The 8483-nt window shown below is 43.8% G+C and overlaps 1 long non-coding RNA gene across 7 annotated transcripts in view; it reads right to left on the reverse strand.

Moving 5' to 3' along the window:
• LOC121011776 (uncharacterized) overlaps positions 1-6997 on the reverse strand; it is a 7585-nt gene extending 588 nt beyond the window's left edge. Inside the window, exons 1-4 of one of the 7 annotated variants that reach the window (XR_005781751.1) lie at positions 6827-6997; positions 6071-6150; positions 5600-5785; positions 4218-4309 (exon numbers count right to left, since the gene is read on the reverse strand). This is a non-coding gene — a long non-coding RNA (uncharacterized LOC121011776). Of the gene's footprint in view, positions 1-22; positions 413-3910; positions 4065-4217; positions 4310-5599; positions 5786-6070; positions 6151-6826 lie in introns of those variants that run through there. The other 6 variants (XR_005781753.1, XR_005781755.1, XR_005781752.1 and 3 more) reach the window with 6 other exon arrangements.
• Between the last annotated feature and the right edge of the window lie 1486 nt (positions 6998-8483).

The following is an 8483-nucleotide window of genomic DNA, read 5'->3' on the forward strand; positions in this document are numbered from 1 at the left end:
TGTTTCTCTTTATTCTTTTTTTAAAAAATAAATCACATAAGAACACCTGGGTGGCTCAGTTGGTTAAGGGTCTGCCTTTGGCTGAGGTCATTGTCTCATAGCTAGTGGGTTAGTGAGTTCAAGCCCCACATTGGGCTCTGGGGCTGTCCCACAGAACCTGTTTCAGATCCTCTGCCCCCTCCCCGCCCCCCCCCCCCCCCGTCCTCCCCGACTTCTGCCAGGGGAGGGGGTGTCTCTCTCTCAAAAATAAATTAAAAATAAATAAATAAGTCACATTGGTCATTGGTTGCTGTCCAGCCAATGGGTTGGCTGCTTTTGGGTCAGGTGTCCATTCGGGTCCAATCATTTGGAGCTTTAGTGGACACAGCCGCTCAGCATAAAATGTGGACTCCTGAGAAACCCCCTCGTGGAGCTGCGGAAAGCAAGTCATGATTAAATCGTTAGTTTGGAGTTCATCAAATATGTTGAATTTTATGAATTAATTTTATTTTTTAAATTAAAAATGTCCATTGAAGGCCCCTCGTGTGCAATATTTTCTGGCCAACATTATGGTTACATTTTACATATGGAAGGACTAAATGTTTTATTAAGATATATCTTTTCAATACAGTGTTTTCTGAAAGTTACACTGGCTGCCATATATTTGTCTGAATCAATGCAGTTCTAGATCATGTAAAATCCTGACTCTATAGAACATCTTTAAAAACTACCTTGTTCAAGTCCTATCATTTTACGAATGGAGAATGCATTAATTAGGTCTGGACAAAATCAGACAATTACAGCATAATACCAAGCCAGAAAGAGTAAAGAGACAATCTCTATGTCAAAATTAAAAATAATTTAAAAATATAACAAAAGTACCTAAAACTTGTAGATAAAAGAGTTAATATCCTTAGTACACAAGGCATTCAAATAAATCAATAAGGAAAAAAATCAATAGAAAAATTGACAAGCAGGAGCAGACAATTAACACAAAAGAGTGTACAAATTGCCAGTAAAATGTTCAGCTTCACTATTTAAAAAAGAAATTAAAATGACAACAGATAGAATTTTTCTCCCAATTGTCAAAGATGATAAAACCCAGGGCTAGTCTATAAACCCAGGGAAACAGGAATATTCAGATGCATAGGAGAATATTTCAGAGCAGCCTTTTGAAGGTCAGTTTGACAATATTGATGAAAATGTGAAAGATACAAGAATTCCGACCCTCAATTTTGACTTCCAGGTTTGACTCCAAGAAGCACTTACGTATGTAGACAATGGCATATATATGGAATGTTTCATGACAATATTATTTGTGAAAGTGACAAATTTGAAATATCCAACAATCTACCAAAAAAAAGTTAAAATAAACTTATGATATTTTAGTCCATTGGATATTTTAGTCCAATATTTCGATGAAATATTATGTAGCCAATACAAAGAATAAGGAAGATTTACATGCACCTACATAAAAAGATGTCCAAGTTGTAGTGTTAAATGGGAAAAAAAAGTTAAAGAAAAAATATCCATATTATGAACCCATGTATTTAAAAACTTCTATATATTACTATGAAATGTTACTTAATATCGATTAAACATTGTGTATAACATAAAATAATGTTCCAGTACAATTTCAGAAGATAGCATGTAGTCTGCATACGCCTGTGGGTGTGTAGGAGGAATGTCATCCAGGACCCTGGTCTCAGCAGTGGAACCACAAGACGTTATTCCTGCTCTTAAAGAGCTTAGAGTCCAGGAGAGGGGATGAAATTGCTTCAAAGAATAAAAAGCACAGGATAGAGTGTCATTGGGTACTTACTGGCTCTGAAGCATTTTCATGTTCACAGAAACCCTGGGAGGTAGATCCCCATTTTTCAGATGACCAAACTGAGACCTATCTAGCAACACAAGGTGGGGCTAAGCACATGACCAATCCTTTCCCCATAGTCCTTAGACAACTACAATTGTACAACTTCCATACCCACCTGTCCCTTGCAGCAGAGGTCCCGCACCACCTTTGACATTTAAAAAAGAAATTAAAAGTAGCCCAAACATATTGTGATTATGTATGTAAATATTTGCAAAAATGTCAGAATTCTACTCCTGTTTTCTCTCTGTTGTAACTTCACGGAACTTTTTTTTTTTTTTTTTTTTTTTGAGATTTACAGTGACAAGATTGTTCGAGAAGCCCTGGGTTCCAGGCCTGGTTCTGCCACTTGCTGCCTGTGGGCTCTGGGCAAGCCCAGTGATAAAAGTGTCACTAACAGACCTGCTTTGTTTGTCCACCTCCAGATGAAACAAAGCACGGGTGAGCCCTTTGAACCCAATAAAATAATGAAGATGACAAGTTTCTCCTCCACAAGCCTTGAATTTGGGCTCTTCCCCCCCCCCCCCCGCCCCTTCTCTCTGATTGAAGCATCATCACACAGAACCAGGAAACAAGGTCATTTTCTCTCTAAGAACCAGCTCACGTGCATCTCCCTGCAACATATGGGGATCTTTCTTTGGAGAGGTTGCTTGGCCAGGTGAACAGCTGTTGCTGGATGCCCTTATGAATAAGTGGCAATAACTCTGATAGAGTGAGCTTAAGAAGACAGCTTAACTACTTTGCCTTGCGAGTAGGCTTGTTTGGGGTTTTCCTTCACTTACGCCACCCCTGGATTTATTTCTCCTTTATTTTGTGTGGTGGCGATCACGGAAGTTGGCATTTGCTTAGAAAAAATGCTCTTTGGGATCTCTAGCTATTGTAGCTCGACAAAATATATGTTGGCTGGCAAAAATGTACAGAAAAACAGATTTTTACGAAATGTAAGTTAGATGCGTAAACGGCAATATGCGTCAAATGCCTTAAATTATGTCCATCCTTTGCCCCAGTAATTCCACTGGGAGGGTTTTATCTGTCTGATCATATTGGATAATTATGAAAATGTGCATTTTTAAGGAGGTTTATTACAGTATTATTTATAATGGTAAAAATAAAAAATGATTTTACCAGATCCTACTACAGGATTGTTTAAATAAATGAAGGCACATCTACCCAATACAATATATATGACTAGTAGCAATGATGTGGCCGATGTGTGTATACATTCACACACATGCACATACACAAATATGTGGAGAGGTATTTTGTTGTTAAAACTGGGGTGGAAAACAGTATGTGTAGTAAAATCTCATTCTGCTTTAAAATGTCTATCTTCACTTCTATACAAAGTCTAGAAGATTCTATGTCAAAACGTGAATGGTGGTTATCCTTGGATGATGACATAGGAGAAACACAAATACACACATACACACACACACACTTGTGTGTGTGTGTGTGTGTGTGTGTGTGTGTAACAAAATGACCATTGATTTTATTGCACTTAAAAAAAATATGTTGAGTTCCCGGGTGGCTCAGTTGGTTAAGCGTCTGACTTCGGCTCATGATTTCATCGTTCATGAGTTCCAGCCCCATGTCAGGCTCTGTGCACAGGGCGTGGAGCCTGCTTTGGATTCTGTGTCTCCCTCTTTCTCTGCTCCTACCCTGCTCGCTGTCTGTCTCTCTGTCTCTCTCTCTCTCAAAAATAAACACTTAAAAAAAATTTTTTTTAAAAACATGTTATTTTTTCTTTAAATATAGAATTAGGAGATTCTATCCCCCCCCCCATAAAGATTAGATTTATAAATGCAAAAGAATCCCCACTCACTGCACCAAGAATTCTGGTGAAGGGAAAAAATTAACAAAGACCTTAGATCTCCCAGGAATTAACTGTTCTGGAAGGGAGTCTGCAGAATTTTCAGAACTTTGTATCTCTTTTTAGCAATTTCCCTAGTCCTGAATCTCTGATCTTTGGCAGTCTTGACGACTCTTTCATCCTTAGACCATGAAATTTGCACATCCACTTGTTAAAGGTTTATTTCACCGTGTTACGAGTGCTGACCTCTCTGTGGCCTCCACAGACCGGGCGCTCCTTGTGGGCAAGCGCCTGAAGAGGACGTGGCGAGTGGGCGGGCGGAAGAGGACGAGGTTCTCTGTAAACGTTGGGGACTGAATGCTCTGACAGAGCGACAGGCGTTAATGAGGTGGGTTTGTTAGAGGTCTGTGGCAGGAGAGAAGTCAATGTGGAAAAGTATGGAATGGGTTATGGAGGAGATGGTATTTGACATGACTTTAAAGGATTTATCTGAGCGAAAATGCAGAGTGGAAGGCCACTGATTGCAGGCAGAGGGAACAGCAGGGGGAACCAACTGACCTGGTGTGCTTAGCACTGAAGGGTTTCCGGGGACTTGGGCCTTTCGGTGTTAAAATCCTATCAGTCCTCCGCGAACCGTGATTGACTGGTTGCTTGGCAGAATCGTGTAATCAAAGGCAGGAAGATAGAAAAGCAAAGTCAAGAAACACGTCATCCACTTTGGTTAGAGAGTGGCTTCAGCGTAGGGAGACCGTAGACAGCAAGGTCAGGGAGGTTCCGTTGGGCCTAACTGAAGAGGGCCTTGAATGCCCCAGTGAGATTCTTGTGCTTCATTTTGTGCAAGTAGTAAGACCAAAGGCACTTTACGTCCTAAGGCTTGACTCCTCTGGCACACATTAAATCTCTCTCTCTCTCTCTCCAATATCTCTCTTCAAAAGCATCTGTTACACTTTTGGCTCTTTTGCCCTGACATGATGTCTCCCCCTGATAAAGCACACCTCGAATTTTCAAATGTCGTAATCAACTGCAAACGAGAACTGCCTTCCCTTGTTTGAGGGAAGTCGCTTTACCCCTCATGGGGACAGACGCCACGGAGCCCTCCATCTCCACATCCAACCCTTCTGTCACTGGCGGACTTGTAGGAGATGACTCACTGGCTGGAATTCAAGACATGGCGGGTGGCGTCTAGGGAGCAGAGCAGAGGTGGGGGGCTCCTGGGGAGTGAGAGCGGGTGACCCTGGCCTCGTGTGCACCCTGCTGCTGAGCGGGGCGCCACCCGCCTCTCCTGGAGCATCTGAGGAGAAGCTTGGGCTGTTGCAGCATCGGGGTCTACACAGAAGGCCATTGCCATCCGCATCCTGGTGTCTCTGTCTGTGCACCATAAAAACTGACAAAAGGGGCCTCACTGCTGAGTTTCAGACTGAATGTTTAATGCAATTAATGCATATTTCATAGCACAATAACTGCCAGAGCTTTGCTCTGCCATCCTCCCCGGCTGAGTTATTTACACAGCCATTTTGAGCCCAGTCACAGAGGAAGTTGACAAATGAGTATCTGTGCAACACGTCTGGTCTTTTCCCATGCAGATCAGGGCCTCAAACTTCAAAAAGTCCCTGAGCAGCATCTCAAACTCACCCCCCCCCCCAGTTGGGTGAATAGATTTTCCCTTGGTAAAAATCCCTTGACTTCCATCCTTCCCTTTTCTCTCCTCCCTAGCCCAAAGAAAAGTATTAAAAAAAAAAAGGGGGGGGGTATGCTAATATCATCGTGCCCCGAAATGAATCTTAGTGATTTCTCTCATTACAAAATCCCTAAAAACGAAGAGAGTGAGCTGTCCCCCTGGTCAGTGACTTCGTTTATTCATTGATCAGTTCTGACAGTCCTTTGCAAGGCAGCTCTGCCCCTAGGATGCTTTGACATAAATCAGGGGCTCCTCAGCTCACCTGCTCATCACCGGTGATGGATTTGGCAGGTTTTCAGGTTCCTGTGAAACAGATCTCTGGACCAGGAGAGCCAGACTGGGACTCAGAAGGTAGCATTCAGCACGAGAGGGATGTCGACTGACTCACATCTCGTGCCGTTTTTCACTTACTAGGCACAAATCCAGCCCTTTGAGTCTTAGTTGTAACCTTCGATTAAACATCAAGAAGCTTCACGTGTACTTTGTGCAACTGTCGTGTTCCTGACAAGTTGTAGATAATCATTTCTTTGGGTAAACGTGATCCTGTGTTTCCAGTGCCTCATTTAGAGACTTTCCGGGTTGCTCTTTCTGTACCATGTGAACTTTTTCTGCCTCCCTCTCCCCACCCCAGTGACTCTGCCAAATACTTAGTAAGAGAAAAAGAAACCGATTTAGGAAAGAGCAGTTGAAACGAACATTGAAACGAATCCTTTTACAACGTGTGAATACTCACCCTTAGTATATCGATTTTGTCACTATGGGCTTTTAGATGCCAAGTTTTCCTAAATAGAGGTCTGTTCACGGTAAAGCACCCTAGCAAATCAAAACAGCCGGATGGTTTTATTTTTTAATGAAAGTACAGAGCTAAATTCAGCAAGTTTGATTTTTATGATGAATAGATTCTTAAAAGTGCAGTCGGATGTAGCCAGCTCTCCCCTATCTACCACGTTTGGTTTGGGGGAACGCATGGGGATAGTTGTAAAACTCAGGCCTCAGAGTCAAAAACTGGACTCCAAATAGGACACTCAGACACTCAGAGAGAAAGGTCATTTAGCCCTTTTGGCCGAGGAGAGGATTGAGATGTCAGTGACCGACTGTGGTGACATGAGACACTGTCATGGATGTGACTTTATGCTTGGAAGTCCTACCGGCCTGAGTTTGGTTGCTCACTCCACCTTCTACCAGCTGTGAGACTTAGAGTCACTAGTCTTCATCAAGCCTTACTTTTCTTTTTTTTTTTTTTAAACGTTTATTTATTTTTGAGACAGAGACAGAGCATGAACGGGGGAGGGTCAGAGAGAGAGGGAGACACAGAATCGGAAGCAGGCTCCAGGCTCTGAGCCATCAGCCCAGAGCCCGACTCGGGGCTCGAACTCATGGACCGTGAGATCGTGACCTGAGCCGAAGTCGGACGCTCAACCGACTGAGCCACCCAGGCGCCCCAAGCCTTACTTTTCTAACTGCAAAGTGGGTATAAGATAAAACTTACCTCTAATGCCCTTATGATGGTCAGACGAGATAGCGCACTTAAGCCGCTTAGCGTGGCGCCTGATCGTCGCAAACACACGCTAACTACCAGCTCGAACGGGGTAGACTGTGATTCAGTGTGTTTTGATCTTCCCAGGCTCTCAGTGAGGCTGGCGGGACTTTGGATGTTATCATCCCCATTTCGCAAAGAGAATACTGGAACCCAAAGAGATCCTAGCCACACAATGAAGGACATAGGAATAGTGACCAGTGAGTTCTAAGAACACAAACATTTACCTCGCCCCTCAGACACTGGGCAACGTGGCATAAAATGGAAGTCCTCACTTCCTTTCCCAGCACCCAGTTATTCAGCCTGAACTGACCAGGGCTGGAGAGGGAAGCAGCCAGCCTGCCACTCCGTAGATGTGAGGCCTCTGACACTTGGCTGCTCCTCTCTCTTCTTTAGCATAGAAAGGATGCTGAAATGCTAACAGCTTCCGGTTATTGAGGGCTCGCTGCTTTTTGCCTGGGATCTCGCTAAACGTTTTACCCACAAGACTGCTGTCCTTTGTGGATGTTACAAACGACGGGGCAGGCTCAGAGAGGTGGGGTGACTGACTTACTCAAAGGGGATAGCTAGCAAGTTGTGACGTCATGACTGAAATCAGTTAAGTCAGGGTGATCCCAAGTAGAACTTTAAATTGCTTCACCACGTGGTGAGTCAAGTTCAGGTTTAAGGTTCCCTCAAGCAGAAATGACCAAACCTGACTGGTCATCAGAATTGTCCAGGGTGCTTATAAAATAATGTAGATTCCTAGGCACCACTCTTGGAGACTGATTCTGTAGGTCTAGGCGAGACCAAAAATCTGTATTTTTTCAATCCTCAGTTGACTCTTGTCATCAACCAGGTGTGGGAAGTCAGCTTTAGGACACATGCCCAGCTGCCCTCCAGAGTGACCTTGCAGATGGCTTATTCATTACTTCCTTGTCCTCTGGGGCCATTTTGATCTCTGGTGCCTTCCTCACCTTCAGACTCAGTGTTTCAGTCCACACATCAAATATTTATGGAGTGCCTATTGTGAGCAGGACACCCTTGCTCTAAGAGACCAATAACTTAAGGCCGCTGGAATGACTGTGTTCATAGTCCGGAGCGGGCTGTGTGTATGCAAGGTTCTGGAGGCGTGTTTCTTTGTAGAGGCTTTAAGTTTTTTGCATATGTTTTTCTGTTATCTGTTTTCCCAGAAATCAAGAGCCAGTCCCCTTTGTCTATTTTTAAAACACAACCCATACATGGGGCGCCTGGGTGGCGCAGTCGGTTAAGCGTCCGACTTCAGCCAGGTCACGATCTCGCGGTCCGGGAGTTCGAGCCCCGCGTCGGGCTCTGGGCTGATGGCTCAGAGCCTGGAGCCTGTTTCCGATTCTGTGTCTCCCTCTCTCTCTCTGCCCCTCCCCCGTTCATGCTCTGTCTCTCTCTGTCCCCAAAATAAATAAACGTTGAAAAAAAAATTAAAAAAAAAAAAAAACACAACCCATACAAACTAATGACGCTTAGTACCTGGCCCCGTAGTTAGTAAAAACGATTGACAGCATGGGTTTGAACAAAAGGGAAAATCCCTCCTTCAGAAGGTATTAAGCAATCACCAGCTGGGGGGTCTCTGGCCTGGCCCACGGAGGTTCTT

The sequence above is a fragment of the Herpailurus yagouaroundi genome, unplaced genomic scaffold (assembly GCF_014898765.1).
Source record: "Herpailurus yagouaroundi ecotype Mexico unplaced genomic scaffold, PumYag 195, whole genome shotgun sequence".
Taxonomy (NCBI): domain Eukaryota; kingdom Metazoa; phylum Chordata; class Mammalia; order Carnivora; family Felidae; genus Herpailurus; species Herpailurus yagouaroundi.